The sequence below is a fragment of the Mixophyes fleayi genome, chromosome 2 (assembly GCF_038048845.1).
Source record: "Mixophyes fleayi isolate aMixFle1 chromosome 2, aMixFle1.hap1, whole genome shotgun sequence".
NCBI lineage: Eukaryota > Metazoa > Chordata > Amphibia > Anura > Limnodynastidae > Mixophyes > Mixophyes fleayi.
The window spans coordinates 250,581,125-250,599,968 of NC_134403.1; the positions used below are offsets into that span (position 1 = coordinate 250,581,125).

An 18,844-nucleotide genomic window follows, 5' to 3' on the forward strand; every position below is an offset into this window, starting at 1 on the left:
TAAATACTTAATAAACATAAATATGTTTATGCACCACATGTGAAGCTCTTGTGTAAGAGGTATACTAGAATTTTTATCTTTACTAAGGGAGGTGAGGATCACCATCTACTCAAAAGGCAGCAACTGAGGATTTGAGATATATATGTATAGGTCAGGACAGCGCTAACAGATTTTCATTTCATAACAGAAATAGAGGAAAACAAGGATTGGGTGCAATGGAGAAGGGAGCTTGGATCAAGCAATAGTATACATATAATATACATATATTGTGTACTTCGTCAAGTGTCCGCTATATGTATGAAAAAATGAGACTTAAAATGGAAGATTTAAATTCCAAAGTGAATAATCCTAATGCAATGCAATAGAATCATTAGATCCTAATCCTAATACATAGAATATGACTTCATGATTAAGTTATATTCTATGATGAAACGCGTTGGACTTGCCATGACCAAGCAGGTTGCCAAGCAACGTAGCAACGCCCACTGACGTCACAGGATTCCCCCTCACTGCACGCTTGAGCCGCGGCCAATTCTTGTTTTCCTCTATTTCTGTTATCGTTTATTTGGGGTATTTAGACATTACCCGCTGCATAAGAAAAGTGACAGCATCTAGTATCCCCCTCCCTCAACCATTAGTAGCGCTTATCGATCATTTTCTTGTATCCATTTGATTTTATAACACGTGTGCATATTTTTTATGAATGATTGTGGGGCATATGCGTCCAACTGTAAATGAGCCCCTCTAAATACATCCATAGGCTTCTGAAGCTTCACTGAGACAAAGTCTGCTTCTCTGAGTTTAAGTTTGTGTTGTATTGTTGCATTTTTTTTGTCCCAAAGCAGTCACCGCTTGGAAATGTGAACATTCTTAGGTGCCGTGGGCTGGGAAGTGAGCTGAATTTTTGGTCCTCATAGATGGAACTTGGGCATTCACACTTTATTCAATCTATTTGGAAAAAGAGATATGCATTGGGCTCAGATTGTCCCTGAGATCGCCTGCACTTGCAGGTCTACCCTAGCTTATGATAAGCTGCTTCTTCATGTAGGAGCAAATAACATAGAAGCCATAGGAAGGTTAATTTAAAAAGTCACAGATTATTTCAGGCACCTGGGTTCCTTCTCAGTTAGGCATCTTAATCTTGAGGATCTCCTCCTGTTATAGTGTGGCACAGCGGAATATCAGTATAGGCATTCATATTTGTATCTACAGATGGCAGGAGAGAGGGCCTTCATTTTATTGAGGAGAAAATTAAAATTTAAGATGTCAAATCATTGGTGGTAGTTTCAGGAACTCCCTTCCTGAAACCACCACCAAAGATTTGATATCTTAAATTTTTGGTTTTGACATTAGCAACTCACAATGGGGACTATATCAGTTGACTATTGGAGAAGGCTGGCTTTACAGCAGTTCTGAAAAGTTCTCAGAGGGAAATCATTTCCTTTGGTGGTCACAGGGACTTAATGATGCGTTGCATGTGGTTTAACCACAAGATCCGCAACGATGTGGCAGTAAGTTGCCAGGTAAACTTGTTCCTTTTAAAATGTCACCTAATAAAGGGGTTGGTATTTATTGAGAGGAGCTGGGTAGACACACGATTTATAGACGTGTTCCTCTACATTTTATCTTTTCAAATAGGGATCTTCTACTTCCACTTTCTAAACAATAGGGAAGGGATAGTTTGTTATTTAATGCCGGGGCTGAAACTGAGACCAAAAAGTTCTCATTTTGTTCACTGAGTTATAGAATATGTAATGAATAGTTGCAAGTTTAAGGGAATCTTAGGTAGCTCGTGGCTCAACATCTATTCTAGAACTAACCTTACTGACTACTTATTAATGGCATGGCTTTTCCTTGTATTAAACAAATTGTATACCTGTACTCACTGGTCTGAATGGAAATTTAGAAGTGCTGGTATGGAAAATAAATTAGCCAGTCAGTAAATACATGTGACTATTGGAAGTAGTCTACTTTCCTAGGACAGTACCTAAGTTGCAATTTTGTTTAGCAGACTTATATCAAATTTAGATATCACTCTATTAAAAAGTAAGGGTAACTTAGTATTGCACAAGTGAAAGAACCAATATGGGTAGCCAAAAACAGTAAATATAAGTGCATATCTTTTTACTAATGGCACATGTATATTTAAGAGATTTTATTGCAGATTGGCAAAAAAAAGTTTTACTTTACAGTTTGCACTTGAGAGATTTAAACGGTTTCTCCACCGTCTCACACTACACTTGGTCATTGTATTTAGCAGAACTGCAAGTTTGGGATACTGTACTCACACAAAGATATTACTACTACTACTGTGCCACCGCTGGCAGCTCAGGAGAACCTGAATCCAACAAAAGAAGAGCATGAGTGCAGGTCGTTATCAACAACAGGTCCGAATATCTGCAGAAACACGGGACTAGGAGACCAAGATACCCAGGACCAGGGCTGCCAAGAAGAATTCAGGGCCTGGGTACAACAAATTCATGGGGCCCCCCTCATAGTCAAGTAAGCCCCAAAAATTTTTTGCGACGCCTTACGGCGGCGCAAAATTTTTTAGGTGTATGGTCATACATTCAGGGGCGTGGCTTGCCAAACGGCAGTGCAAAAATTTTGGGAGGTGTGGTCATGCATTTGGGGGCGTGGCAAACGTGCCATTGGGGCGTGTCTAACATAAAAACCACTAGGCTCTCAATTCGCCGGAGCGTCACATATGTTCAAGCACTCCTGACTTTCAGGACATCTACCACCACAGTGTAGTATACAAACAATGCAGTGTGTACACAAACAGTTCAGTCTTGGCCTACACCTTACATTGGGCACAACATTCACCAAAAATTGGTATTGTCCCTACTAGAATCACAACATTTCACACACTGTGCTGCTCTCTCCTACCTGTTCTTCTCACTTTCTCCACCTGTAGCTGCTGGTTTCTTTAGTTGTGGCTTGTCCGGATCCAGGAATGTTGAAGGACCTATTTTGAAAAAAAAATGGCTACATTTAGAAAATTACAGCCAGCCCCGGCGTTAAATCAATAGCACCCACGATTAATAATTAGGCCTTCCTCCAGCCCCAACATTAAAATAATACTATTCACATTTAATAAATAAACCTATTTCCCTTCCTGCAAACAGCCCCAGCAATACCTATTTCCCGCAACCATCACTGCCATTAAATAATTCATAGTCACATTTAATAAATAGACCTCATTCTCCCTAAACTCACCCCAAGATTCAATAGCCCCCAAACCACCCCATCTTAAATTAATAGTCCCCACCATCACCCTACAAACAAAATAGCGCCCATTAATTAGCTGCCACCTACCTCACACACACTACATTGCAACAAGCCCCCTGTGCCATCACACACACAATACTGTGCCCCTTCATCACAACTACACTGTACCCCCTTATGCTCACACTGCGACCTCCATGCTGCTTTTCCCCCTTCTTTTTTACTTTGTGCCTCTCTCCCACTTTTTTTCCTCCTCTGTTCCTCTCTCCCACTTTTTTTTATTCCTCTGTGGCTCTCTCCTTTTTTTCCTCCTCTGTTCCTCTCTCCCCAATTTTTTTTCCCTCCTCTGTTCCTCTCTCCCCAATTTTTTTTTATTCCCCTGTGGCTCTCTCCTTTTTTTCCTCCTCTGTTTCTCTGTCCCCTTTCTTTATAGTAATGTCCCTCTCTGTTTTCCTCCCCTTGCCTCTACGTTTCTTTACTTACCTTTTGTCAACTTCTTTCTTTTCTTTTCTGCTCTTCTGTCTCCTCTTCTTTCTTCTTTCCTCATGCTGGCTGCGGCGCTCCTCACTGACTGACAGGCGTGACTTGATGATTTCACGCCCGGCAGTCAGTGTGAATGGAGGAGAGTGTTTTGTTAATATACTTGTAAATCAGTTCATCAGGACACTGAAGCATGGGTGGGCACTGCTGAGCTCTTTATTCAGCCATTTGCAGACTCTGGGTACATTGCACACTGGCCACACCCACTTCCCAGCATTCCCCATGGTCTTAGGGACCATCACTAAAGATTCAAGCTTAAACATATAAGGGAGTGTCTACAAACATTAAGCATATCTAATGCAATAACATCCCATCTTCTTTTCTTTAAAGATAAGCCCTGTATCCTTCAGTATAACAATTTAACGATATAACATTAAGAACATCATCTAACACGTTTCAATGAGTCTCTCAGGTCTGCGTATTTCTCTTATGGGTCTTTCACACAAAGTCTGTGTATCGTCAACCATGTTGGACCTTTCTTCCATCATGGTTTGTTCACCATTATCAAGTCCATCATACATGTCAGATGAAGGGTATTCTTCAGTCGTGTTGCCATCACTATGGTTGGGTTGAGATCTTAAATCGACCCGATTTCTTCTTACTTCTGTTCCACGATCTGTACGTACAATATAAGATCTTGGTGCTACTTGTGCTTGCACAATACCTTTCTGCATCCAAATGCCTTTCTCATGATCTCGGAGACGGACTTGGTCACCTGATCTTAGATCAGATAAGCTTTTTGCTCGCCTATCATGGTACAGTTTCTGTTTCTCCTGTTGACGTACCTTACTCAGTCTCACCAATGCTGAGTTATGCGTATTAAGTAGAGATGGTCACTGACCCCCGTGTTTTGGTTTTGGATTCGGTTTTGGATCTGGATTACCGTCGTGTTTTGGTTTTGGTTTTGGTTTTGCAAAACCGCCATTGCGTGTTTTGGTTTTGGTTTTGGTTTTGTTTGGTTTTGTTTTGCTATTTTTTTGGAAAATCCATGTTTTTGGGCCTAAATTAACCCAATTTAGTGCTCCAACTGTTTTAGAGACAAGTAATCTAATTGTTGAGGTAATAAATCATCCAAAAAAACAGTTTAATTCTTCGTTGGTAGGCCTATTCTACACACAAAACAGATTGTCTTCCTCTCCATCTATGCATATTGGCAATGCAGCCATCGTCTTTGAATGTATATTACACCCTACACTTATAGTTAAATATGTAAAGAAATGGAAAAAGCCAGTTTGGTTTCTGTCTCTCAAGGCCCCCCTCCACTTGTATAAAATACCAAAAAATTCAGCCATTATAGACTGTACAATATTAATTGACATGGAGAAAGCCAGTTTGGTTTCTGTCTCTCTAGGCCCCCCTCCACTTGTATAAAATACTAAAAAATTCAGCCATTATAGACTGTACAATATTAATTGACATGGAGAAAGACAGTTTGGGGTCACTCTGTCTCTCTAGGCCCCCTCCACTTGTATAAAATACCAAAAAATTCAGCCATTATAGACTGTACAATATTAATTGACATGGAAAAAGCCAGTTTGGTTTCTGTCTCTCTAGGCCCCCCTCCACTTGTATAAAATACCCAAAAATTCAGCCATTATAGACTGTACAATATTATGAAAAATGGACAAAGCCAGTTTAGGGTCACTCTGTCTATGACACCCTACCCTTAAGGATAAATTGCCCTAACAGCAGCCTTTCAAGATGGTATGTGATATGGAAATGCCACAAGTCCCTTTCCTCTTTGGGGGTAGATTGCACCCTACACTTACATAGAAAGTTTTAAAAAGATGTTATCGGCATCATCTTCAGCTTAATCCTCACCCTCATCAGTGTGTACGTCATCATCACAGACTATCAAGTCATCGCCGCTTGAATCCGCCATTAGAGAACAGTCAGTGCTTGGATGTCTTGGATGGTGAAGGCCTTCCTCGTGGAAGATGTAGTTCATTTTTATAAACATCATTTTCTCCACATTTTTGGGAAGTAACCTTCTACGGCGATCACTGACTAAGTTCCCTGCTGTGCTGAACACTCGTTCAGAGTACACACTGGAGGGTGGGCAGCTTAGGTATTGCAAAGCAAGTTTGTACATGGGTTTCCAAATGGCCTGCTTTTCTTCCCAGTAAGGAAAGGGACTATCTGACATTTCCATATCAACTACCTCTTGAAAGTAATCCTCCACCATCCTTTGCATGTTTATACTCATATTGGATGGAGTTATGGGCAAAGTGACACATTTTTTTGAAAAATCCTTCAAACCAGCCCAGATGTTAAATTGTTCTGGTCTGCCCCCTGTGTCTTCCCTGCTTCTTTTTTGGAAATTTAATTTTTTACGAGCAACAGCTTGAGAAAGTGAAGGAGGACACGTCGTCAAGCCGAGGCCCAGTTCAGCGGCCAACTTGCTGAGCAATAGCTCCTTGCAAAAGTTCACATCTCGCTCATTTACAAGTAAAGACTCAATGTAGGTTTTAAACCTTGGATCAAGCACAGTGGCCAAAACGTACTGATCTGAGTTCAAGATCTTAATAACTCGAGGATCATTGTGAAGCGAATTAAGTACTTGATCGACAAGGCCAACATACTTTGCTGAATTGCTTGCTTTCAGCTCCTCCTTCATTTTCTCAAGCTGCTTTTCCAATAGTCTAATTAAAGGAATGACTTGGCTCAAACTAGCAGAGTCTGCACTGACCTCACATGTCACAACTTCAAATGGTTTCAGCACCTTACACAGCACTGAAAGGATTCCCCACTGTGCAAGAGTGAAATACATCCCCCCTCCTTTCCCAATGTCATGACTTGTGCAATATGCTTGGATGGCTTTGCGCTGTTTCTCCATCCTCTGAAGCATGTACAGGGTGGAATTCCACCGAGTTACCACCTCTTGCTTAAGTTGGTGGCAGGGCAAGTTAAACTGCTCTTGGAGCTGCTGTAATCTCCTACATGCTGTGGCTGAATGCCTGAAATGGCCTGAAATTTTACGGGCCACCGAAAGCATCTCCTGCACCTCACGGTTATTTCGTAGGAAGCTCTGCACCACCAAGTTGATGGTGTGAGCAAAACAGGGAATATGTTGGAAATCACCCAGCTGTAATGCTCGCACTATATTGTTGGCGTTATCTGAAATGACATACCCTGGGGAGAGTCCGAGTGGTATAAGCCATGCATCAATCACATCTCTCAGTTTGCGTAACAAATTGTCAGCCGTATGCCTGTTAGTGAAGCCGGTGATACAAAGAGTGGCCTGCCTGTGACAAATGTTACGTAGTGGTGTACATGCTGCTGCTGTTCCTGCTGGTGAAGGTGAATGACCAACCCAGTGGGCTGTCACAGTCATATAGTCTTTGGTTTGGCCACTTCCACTTGTCCACATATCTGTGGTTAAGTGAACAGTGGGCAGAATGGCATTTTTCAGCGCAATCTCTACATTTTTACACACTTTTTGGTATAGTTGTGGAATAGCTTTACGGGAGAAATGGTGTCGCGATGGAATTCTGTAACGCGGACACAAAACCTCAATTAACTGTGAAAAACCAGCTGCGTTTATTGTGGAGATTGGACGCAGATCTAACACTAACATTGCAGCCATGGCGTCTGTGATTCGCTTGGCGACTCGGTGACTGCTGTCATATTTGCTTCCCCTCGCAAATGATTGTTTCACAGTTAATTGCTGAAATGTAGGACTGCTCATTTTATTAACCTGCCTCTGGGATGACGATTCACCCCCAGCAGCAGCAACAGCAGCAGCAGGACTAACGCTTTCTTCAGAGGAATCAATAATAGTGCCGGAGTCATCCAGCCTTAAGTGGGATGCCGGGCTAACTCCGAGCGCTACTGAGGACATTGATGAGGATGGTGTGGTGGGTGTATTTTGTAGCCGTCGGTATGTCGGTGAGCGGAGGGTCTTAGCTGATGAGGGAGTGCTTGTATTCTTTTGGGAAGAACTTTCAGCTTTTCCCAACACTTTGCCATGAACTCTCGTTAAATGGCGTAACATAGACGAGGTTCCAAGATGGTTAAGGTCCCTCCCTCGACTGACTGTGGCTTCACATACACTACAAATGGCTATACAATTGTTGTCTGGATTTGGGTAGAAATAATTCCACACATAAGAAGTGGATTTTTTTGTTTTATGCCCAGGCATGACAATGGCCTTTTTCTTGTCACGTGCCAGAACTGCTGCCACTGGTGCAGGACTTACACAAACAACCTCATCCTCATCAACATCCTCATTAGCGCCCTCGTCGCCTACACAAATCTCCCCCTCATCCTCTTCTAATTCCAAAGTGGCATCCTCAATTTGGGTATCACCGGCTACACTCGGGCTATTAAGGCACACATCAGCAGAATGCTCACGATTAGACATCCCACTGTTGGATGGACTCTCCACAGGGATTGTTGTCATTTGTGAATCAGAGCAAATATTCTCCTGTAATGCCTCACTGTTATCTTGCAGCTCGGCTTTGACGCGTAACAGTAGTTGTGCACCAATTGTAGGCTGGGTAACTTTTTGGGATCTGCCACTAATAGCCAAAGGTGAAGGCCTCATTCTCTCTTTGCCACTGCGTGTGTAGAATGGCATGCTTGCAATTTTTTTTTATCGTCACTTAACTTTTGCTCAGTTACACTTCTTTTTCGCTTCAATACAGTAAAAAAATTTTTGTTTTTTGTTTTTTGCACTAATTTGAAAACACTCTGTTGTTTGACATCGCCTTGGCCAGATGACGTACTGGGAACACTAACATCAGGACTGGTGACAGAACCTGGTTGCTCATTCAGATCATATGTGGACTGCTTTGAATCCATTCTGAGCGCAAACCACTGGGGAGTGCTAAAAATTATTTAGTAGATACTGCTGACAGTTATGACTTTTGACAGCCAGAAATATTAATGCACAATTAGGGAGGACACCCCAAAAGCACTGAGGAGTGCTAAAAATTATTTAGTAGATACTGCTGACAGATATGACTTTTGACAGCCAGAAATATTAATGCACAATTAGGGAGGACACCCCAAAAGCACTGAGGAGTGCTAAAAATTATTTAGTAGATACTGCTGACAGATATGACTTTTGACAGCCAGAAATATTAATGCACAATTAGGGAGGACACCCCAAAAGCACTGAGGAGTGCTAAAAATTATTTAGTAGATACTGCTGACAGATATGACTTTTGACAGCCAGAAATATTAATGCACAATTAGGTAGGACACCCCAAAAGCACTGAGGAGTGCTAAAAATTATTTAGTAGATACTGCTGACAGATATGACTTTTGACAGCCAGAAATATTAATGCACAATTAGGGAGGACACCCCAAAAGCACTGAGGTGTGCTAAAAATTATTTAGTAGATACTGCTGACAGAAATGACTTTTGACAGCCAGAAATATTAATGCACAATTAGGGAGGACACCCCAAAAGCACTGAGGAGTGCTAAAAATTATTTAGTAGATACTGCTGACAGATATGACTTTTGACAGCCAGAAATATTAATGCACAATTAGGGAGGACACCCCAAAAGCACTGAGGAGTGCTAAAAATTATTTAGTAGATACTGCTGACAGATATGACTTTTGACAGCCAGAAATATTAATGCACAATTAGGGAGGACACCCCAAAAGCACTGAGGAGTGCTAAAAATTATTTAGTAGATACTGCTGACAGATATGACTTTTGACAGCCAGAAATATTAATGCACAATTAGGGAGGACACCCCAAAAGCACTGAGGAGTGCTAAAAATTATTTAGTAGATACTGCTGACAGATATGACTTTTGACAGCCAGAAATATTTATGCACAATTATGGGGGACACCCCAAAAGCACTGGGGAGTGCCAAATATGAAGAAAAAATAATAAACCTCTATCCTCCTCTCTGCACTAGCGATTTTGGTTAGAGCAATTGCAAGAACAATATTGTATTCTCTGTCCTTGCTCTAATTAGCCTATGACTACACCCTGCTCTCTCCCTCTGTCAAATGGCGATGGATTGCTGTGGAGGCGTGTATTTATAAAGTTGAAGTATCGCGAGAACCGAGCCCCGAGATCCGACGACGTCACAATGACGTTCGGCCTCGATTTGGATTCGGAATGGGCGGGAGAGTACCGAGCTGCTCAGCTCGGTACTCGGATACCCAAAGTTCGGGTGGGTTCGGTTCTCGGAGATCCGGACCCGTCCATCTCTAGTATTAAGCAGTTCATCACTTATCGGAAGATTTGCTCTAATCCTCCTTTCCATCAGCATTTGTGCAGGAGAGAGTCCATTCTGTAGAGGTGTACTGCGGTAGATTAAAAGACTTTTGTAGAAATCTTCTTTGCCGTCTTGTGCTTTTTTCATTATACTCTTTACAGTTTTTACTGAACTTTCCACCAACCCATTTGACTGTGGATAGTGGGGACTCGATGTTGCATGGACAAATTCCCACTCTTCAGCAAACTGTCTAAATTCAGCGCTGGAAAACTGAGGTCCATTGTCAGTGAACACTTCCATAGGAACACCATGCCTTGCAAAGATTGACTTAATGCAACTGATTATGGCTTTACTAGTAGTTGTAGGTAGAGTCTGCACCTCAGGGTAATTAGAATAATAATCAGTCACGACAATGTGCGTTTTTCCAATACAATCAAACAAATCTGCGCCTACCTTCTGGTATGGTCTCTCTGGCACTGCATGAGGACTCAGCGGCTCGACTTGTTGCTTTGGTCTGTACGTAAGACACAGTTCACATATAGCTGTTGTCTGTGCTATGTCCTGGTTCATTCTTGGCCAATACATCACTTCACGCGCCCTCCGTTTACATTTCTCTTCTCCTAAGTGGCCTTCGTGTATCTTGCACAGCATAATTTTTCTTAGTCGTGCAGGTATAATAATTCTATTGCCTTTGTAAATAATACCATTGACAACCGTAAGGTCAGTGCGGTACATCCAATAATCATGAATAGACAGTGGGCACGCATTTTTTTCTGCTGGCCATCCTTTCAGAATGATGTCTTGTAACACTTTCATTGTGATGTCTGTCTCTGTTTCTTTTCTTATCTGTTCTTGTCTTGCAAGAGACACAGGTAGAGAAGCTACAATCAAATTAACATATGCGTCTATCTCTTTATCCATCAGACTTTCGGAACCTTCACTTTTGTTCACAGCACGGGAAAGTGTGTCAGCAATGTACATGTATTTACCAGGACAGTACAGCAATTGGACATCATATTTCTGTAGTCTTATAAGCATTCGTTGAATTCTCATGGGACAGTCATGTAACGATTTAGCCATGATAGCTACCAATGGCTTGTGGTCAGTTTCCACTGTAAACGCTTGACCATACACAAATTGATGAAATCGCTCACATGCATATGTGATTGCTAGAAGTTCTTTTACTATCTGAGCATATCTTGTTTCAGCACTTGTCAATGCTCTTGATGCATAGATTACCGGTTGCCATGTATCCTCATGTTCTTGTAACAACACTGAGCCTAGGCCAAATTGCGAGGCATCTGCTGAAATTCTTATACTTTTTGTAGGATCAAAGAATCTTAGTACCGGTTGCTCTGTGATGGTCCATTTCAAGTTTTGCCAACTTTCTTCTTGTTCATGTGACCACATCCACTCATTATTTTTGTCCAACAACCATCTTAGAGGTGCTGTTTGTTCGGAGAGTTGAGAAATAAACTTTCCTAAGTAAGTAATCATTCCTAGGAATCTTCTCACGTCGTCTTTGTTGTTAGGACGTTCCATGTTTATTATGGCTGATATTTTCCTCGGGTCAGGCTTCACACCTTCCTCCGAGACCACGTCACCCATAAAGGTAAGTGTTTTCACACCAAATTCACATTTGTCCTTGTTCAGCTTTAGATTCACCTTCTTGATAAGTTCCATTACTTGTCTCAGTCTAGAATCATGTTCTTCTTTTGTAGATCCCCAGACAATAATGTCATCCATCATTGTTTCAACACCTGGAATGTGTTCAAAAATCATGTGTATCCTTTTGTGATATACTTCTGGAGCAGACAATATCCCATATGGTAGTCGAAGGCATCTGTATCGACCTTCTGGGGTATTAAATGTACACAGCATTGAGCTGGCTTCATCTAGCTTCATTTGCCAGAATCCTGAAGATGCATCCAATTTACTGAACCATTTTGCTCCCGCAAACTGTGACATGATTTCATCTCTGGTTGGTAGTTTGAAATGTTCTCTTTTAATAGCCTTATTTAAATCTCTTGGATCCAGACATATTCTGAGTTGTCCATTTTTCTTTTCAACAATTACTAAGGAGCTCACCCATTCAGTAGGCTCATCAACTTTCTGTATCACACCCAAAGCTTCCATGCGGTTTAACTCCTGTTTTAGTTTTTCTCTCAGCGCAAATGGCACTTTTCTACAGGGGTGTATCACTGGAGGAACTTGCGTGTCTAGATTTATCTTATGCTCGCCAGGCAGACAACCTAAACCTTCAAACATGTCTCTGTATTCTGTAAACACTGATTTGCATTCATCTTCTACTTGTGATGTCACCATGAAAACTTTGTTTATCAAGTTAAGCTTCTCACATGAACTTAATCCTAGAATCGGTTGTACATCTTTATCCACAATCAGTAGAGATGTTTTGAACTTTTGTCCTTTGTAGCTCAGGGTCACTAGGCATGTACCTTTCACAGGAATTTCCTCCCCAGTGTAGCCTGTAACTTTCACATTGGCTGGATGAATTTTAGGTTTTACTCTAAAAGTCTTATAGTCTTGAAACGATATCAAATTCACCTGCGCACCAGTATCAAGCTTAAAGGGAACGACAATCTCGTTCACTGTTAAAGGAACAATCCATTCTTTCTTGTCTGTACTGCAAAGTTCAATACAATTCACAAAAAAATCTTCAGACGTAGCTTGTTCAACGGCATGCACTTTGTTTGTTTCACTATTGGTTCTACAGCATTTGGCAAAGTGATTAAGTCCAGCACACTTCATGCAGGTTTTACCATAAGCAGGGCACATTTTAGGATTGTGAGTATTTCCACATCTACTGCAGATTTTCCTATTAGATTGCATTTTAGACTGCTTCATTTTAGAGAATGGTGGTTTGCTTGGCTCTGTTTTCTTCACCACATGTACAGTAGTATCAGATTCCTTGTGTAACTGTTTGGCTTGCAGTCTGGTCATTTCTGCAGATCTGCACATAGTCATTGCCTTGTCTAGTTCTAGGTCTTGTTCTCTCAGCAATCTTTCTCTGAGTCCATTATCAGGTATTCCACAGACAATACGATCTCTAATCAGTGAGTCCTTTAAATCACCAAACTCACAGGTTTTGCTGAGTGATTGCAGTTCTGTAACATACTGATCAAATCCTTCTCCAGACTTCTGATCACAGGTGAAAAACTTATATCTTTCATATGTCACATTTTTCCTTGGCACAAAGTAATCTTCAAACTTTTGCATTATAGAAGATAGCACCATATTCTGCCCTTCAGCAAACTGAAAACTGTTATAAATGTCCAGCACATCCTCTCCTATCACATGGAGGAAGATGGATGACTTTGTTTTATCCTCCATTGCATCAGCTCCACATGCAGCAAGATATATATTAAACCTTTGTTTAAATCTTTTCCAGTTTGCAGACAAGTTGCCAGACATGAGCATGCCTGCTGGAGGAGACAGCCTATCCATAGTTACTCACTGTTTGATGTGACCAGAGCACAAGGCAGATATTCAGACACTGCGTGTCACAGCTTTACAGACTTCTGCAGGATCCTTTCACACTCTGAGCTCTAGCAGTCCAGTTAAAACTTCTTCTGACACCATGTTTTGTTAATATACTTGTAAATCAGTTCATCAGGACACTGAAGCATGGGTGGGCACTGCTGAGCTCTTTATTCAGCCATTTGCAGACTCTGGGTACATTGCACACTGGCCACACCCACTTCCCAGCATTCCCCATGGTCTTAGGGACCATCACTAAAGATTCAAGCTTAAACATATAAGGGAGTGTCTACAAACATTAAGCATATCTAATGCAATAACATCACAGAGAGGAGAGGAGGGACACGGCGCCGCGCGATCACGTGAGTATTTTTTTTTATTATTTATTCTTTCTTCCAGCTCCCAAGAAACCCAAGACCCCCCGCAGGAAAAAAAATAAAAAAAGTTTAAAAAAAAATAGCGCAAGAGAGAAAAATAAAATAAAATAAAAAAATAATTTAATTAGCAGCGAGGGTCCGGCCTGGGCCCCCTGGCATGGCCGGGCCCGGGTAAACTGTACCCGCTCCCCCCCCTCTCGGCGGCCCTGCCCAGGACAGAGGTCTATGGTTTTTCTGTGCCTGGCTAAGCCGATATGACACCAATTGTGGCAATCTCCTACCTGGCTTTCCTGCAACAAGCAATATCAGCACCAGAAGGGACAGTACTAGCATTGCCATGTGTGAGCTGTATCTCATCTCCTTCATATTTACCGCAGCTTATGCCTCCAATAGGAACAGCACCAGGAGGGAGGGCAGCACTGATGTGACAGAAAGAGAAGAGGGAGGGAGAGGAGATCGTGGTGGGAGGCAGAACATAGTGACAGGTGGAGAGCAGCAAAACACCCTAACAATAAAATATAGCTCAATGGCTCTGATCCTCTGTGACAGTCACTGTACACAGAGGTGGAACTAGCGAGCTGTGGGTAGAGCAGGAAAGTGTGGAGGAGGGTATCGGGGCCCACAGCTCGCTAGTTCCCCATTATCTCCATGGGCCTTAGTGCACCGCACCTGCTGCACCAATTGTAGTTCCACCACTGACTGTACACTTTGATCACTGTGCACCACACAAAGAAGGGGAGGGAGAGAGTGTTAGGGAGCAGGAGGATACAATTTCATTCACTAATCAGTTATTTTATCCATACAATCAAAGCAGCAGTCCACCCCTTCTACCACTGCCTACATTCCTATTTTCACATATAATATTGGTCTTACTTATGCTAATAAAACAGGAATACAGGAATTAATGTAACATGAAATATTTACTGTAGCTGAGCATATATCTTCGTAGATTTTCTAATGTGACGCTCTCTGAGCTCTTATCACTATCTATACATTTTGATGTGATCAGTGACTATTGGAATATCCATCCCTATGTGATAAATTGATAGATCCCTGAGTTGAGGATAATGATTTTTTTCTTATTAAAATTGTTCAAAGCTACAAATCTGCACTAAAACCTAATTTAATAACCAACAATACATATGTATTCTTTGTGTAACTTGCACTACACCAGGGTTCTCAGCCTTTTTCTTAATCTGAGGCTCCCCAAACATGCCTCAAAAACAAAATTTAAGGCAAATTTCAGAAGAAACATATATTTCCTACAACTACAGTGAAATAACTGCTGCATGTACTTAAACACATATCTAAACACAAAATAGAGTTTTACATACATACTTTCAAACATCTTAAACCATACAAGATGTATAAGAAACACGTTTCCCTTGCAATTCCGTGCCCTCTTTGCTCCACTCATGCCTGCCCAACTCCCTCCTCCTCTATACACTCATTTATCCCATCTCTTCCTGATGCACTATCCTACCTCATTATCTCCCCCTTCCACATCTCAGATCTTTCATTCCCCAAATACCCCCAGTTTCCTTCATGTTATTTTATTGTAAGGCTCCAGGATTGTCGAGGTCTGTTTAAAACTATAAATATCTAACACTACTCTTTTAGTTAATGTGTTCATTCAGTCAGTAATGAGAATATGCAGAGGTAGAAGCAAGGATGGATAAAAAGCTTGTACATTGTAAAATATTTATAAAATCCCTATCTTCATGAAACACACAGTAGGGGAGATCAATCAATGTTGTCATGGCCCCTGAATAATGTTGTGTTGTTTACACATTCTTTGACAATGCCATGTCTATGGTAAAAAGTTTTGATACATTGGTGCTGTTGGCTAAGGTGGGTTTAAGAGTCGGCTCTGCATTTGCTCCTACTGCAAGCTTCTGTTTGGCTGTTAGTTCAAAGGGCAGTATCTTGTTGTCCATTAACTTCTCATGGACAGTGTAATCCCCTGTCAATTTTTTAAGCATCTAATTAATTTTCAGAATGGGTAACTAAGATAGAATCTGAAGGATTTTGTCATTATTTAGACGAGTTTTCTTTTTGGCCAAGTCTCCTGTCTGCAGAGAAACATTTGCATAAATTCAGGCTTGTTTGGCCAGTGATTGGGAGAGCTTCACTCCACTGAGTTATATTGGAAGAGCCTGTTTCCAGTTTCTCCTCCTTATTCTGCTTTGCATAATGGCCTTTGCCAAATTTGATAATGAACTCTATAGGAAACATCCATGAGGGCAAAACCATCGTCATCATGCTTGTCCAGGAAACTTAGGGGTTTTTCTGAGTCTAGAAAATATCAGAGGATTAATGACAAGTACAAAGAAAAGAGCAAATTTGCATTATCCTCAGATCTTTCCTGAAAACTTCCCCTGACCAAACATTGCACAAATGGAAGCTCTTCTTGTCTCTACAAGTCAATCTATAAATTGCTCTGGGAGATCATATCTACCAGAGACAGCCTAGAAACACTCTCTCTCTAAAGCCAGTAGGTACTTACCAAGTCTCCCGGACCAGCAGAGTTTCAGGGCGTCCCAGATGACTAGGACTGCAGAAAAGGTGCCTTTTATCTTCACTGCGGTGTTGAGGGTGAGAGCAACTGTCCTGAAAAAAAAATTAGATGATCAAACATGATCTTTTCCAGTAGCTTTCTATCAGCATTAGTAAGTGTGATGGGCTTCTGGTTCTAAAATCTGTTTAGATACTTCACTTTTGATAGTAGAATAAGGGCACACTCTTTTACAGGGGAAGAGACATTACCATTCTAGGGCAATTTTAAAGACCACATTTATACAGGGCATATCACTGAAATATTTGCCCCCCCCACCTAGGTTGCTGCATGGCTTCCTGATGGACCTACTCGTAATTAAATGTGGTCCATTATACACAATTGTGAGCTACTTACAAACAAAACTCATTAAACATTAAGCATTTCAATTACCAACATATTTTTAATGTTGAGTTTTAAGATCTGAAAGATAGATTTAAGTGATAGGTTGTTCCAGAAATGGGGAGCCTGGTAGCTGAAGGCATGATACTGATTTGGAAGTATTTTGGATGCAATTTTTTCGTAAAAAAAAAAGTTAGCCATAAAAAAAACGTATTTCTACCCATGTTGAGTATTCAATGTTTCCAACTCTGCACCTGTAGTACAGACGCCAGGTTTACGTCAGGCATACATATACCCACACATGCATGCACACAACCAGGTCATAAGCACAAGAAATCTTTGATAACCTTTGTTTTGATAGTGAAAAACACATTTGCTGTTAGGCTTGATATAATACAGCAGATATAATACTCCTTCAGTATTAGGGGTGTGCACCGGCCACTTTTGGTGTTTTGGGTTTTGGGTTCTGATTACCTTGAGGTTTCGGGTTCTGATTTGTTTTGCCAAAACACCCCACGAAAGGTTTTGGTTCTGATTTTGGGTTTTGGGTTCTGATTTTTTTTTAAAAAAGCATAAAAAGTGCTAAAATCCATATTTATTTTTTTTTCACTCCTACACTATTATTAACCTCAATAACATTCATTTCCACTAATTTCCAGTCTATTCTGAACACCTCACACCTCACAATATTGTTTTGTAGTCCAAAAGGTTGCACCAAGGTAGCTGGATGTCTAAGCTAAGCGACACAAGTGGGCGGCACAAACATGTGGCCCATTTAGGAGTGGCACTGCAGTGGCAGACAGGATGGCAGTTTGCAAGAGTTTGCTAGAGGTGCAAGATGGAATTGTCCTTGGGCCCTCCCACCCACCCTGATGTTGTTGAAATAGGACATTCACACTTTAACAAACCAATCAGGAACAGTGAACGTAGTTTAATCTCTGGTACTAATATTTCTGGACTGCAGGAACAGTGAACGTAGTTTAATCTCTGGTACTTATATTTCTGGACTGCAGGAACAGTGAACGTAGTTTAATCTCTGGTACTAATATTTCTAGACTGCAGGAACAGTGAACGTAGTTTAATCTCTGGTACTAATATTTCTGGACTGCAGGAACAGTGAACGTAGTTTAATCTCTGGTACTAATATTTCTGGACTGCAGGAACATGTATTTCTACCTGCCCTCAAGTTTCAGATGTGCGCAACTGTTAATACACGCTTATGAGTATAATCTCTTTGTGGGCATGCACAGGGCAAAATTTTTGTAATTTACGCTACACAAACTGCTGTAAGTTCAACTCAGCATCTGGCCCATTGGTTATTGGGTAGTTTCATCATCATCATCATCACCATTTATTTATATAGCGCCACTGATTCCACAGCGCTGTACAGAGAACTCATTAACATCAGTCCCTGCCCCATTGGAGCTTACAGTCTAAATTTCCTAACATACACACACAGATAGACAGACAGACAAAGAGAGAGAGAGACTAGGGTAAATTTTTGATAGTTAACCTACTAGTATGTTTTTGGAGTGTGGGAGGAAACCGGAGCACCCGGAGGAAACCCACGCAAACACGGGGAGAACATACAAACTCCACACAGATAAGGCCATGGTCAGGAATTGAACTCATGACCCCAGCACTGTGAGGCAGAAGTGCTAACCACTTAGCCACCATGCTGCCCCAGAAGCAGGCAAAGTACCCTCTAGACTCCAGGGATGGCCGGTCTAGATCTGACAGCATATTATAATGGTGTGTTTTGTAGTTATACACCAAACTCCAAATGACAGAACGAGTTATAAAGTTCATCAAGCTTGCTAAGGTGAATTTGAGAGACTGTACTATAAACTACATTGACATAGTCTATAATTAATATTAGTAGCTGTTGTTTGATATGCTTTTTGGCCATGGGAGTATGGCAGGATTTGTTTCTTATAGTGCAAACTCAGTTTTAAATTAATTTTTTATGAAGGTGTCTATATTCAAAACAACTGAAAGACTAGGACCAGATATTTACTCAAGTATTAATATCGGGATACCGACGTTTTATAAGTGAAGGAGTTCACTCTAATCAGTAGATTAGGTGTCATTCACTTTGCAAGTTTAGCCTTTGTCCCAAGTA

The 18,844-nt window shown here is 41.2% G+C and overlaps 1 protein-coding gene across 1 annotated transcript in view; it reads right to left on the bottom strand.

Annotated features, from left to right (window-relative positions):
- The window catches only part of FGR (FGR proto-oncogene, Src family tyrosine kinase), a 161,240-nt gene that overhangs the window by 81,341 nt on the left and 61,055 nt on the right, over nucleotides 1–18,844 (bottom strand). Inside the window, exon 2 of the mRNA XM_075195814.1 lies at nucleotides 16,333–16,436. The gene's annotated coding sequence lies outside the window, so the exon portion shown is untranslated. The remainder of the gene's footprint in view (nucleotides 1–16,332; nucleotides 16,437–18,844) is intronic.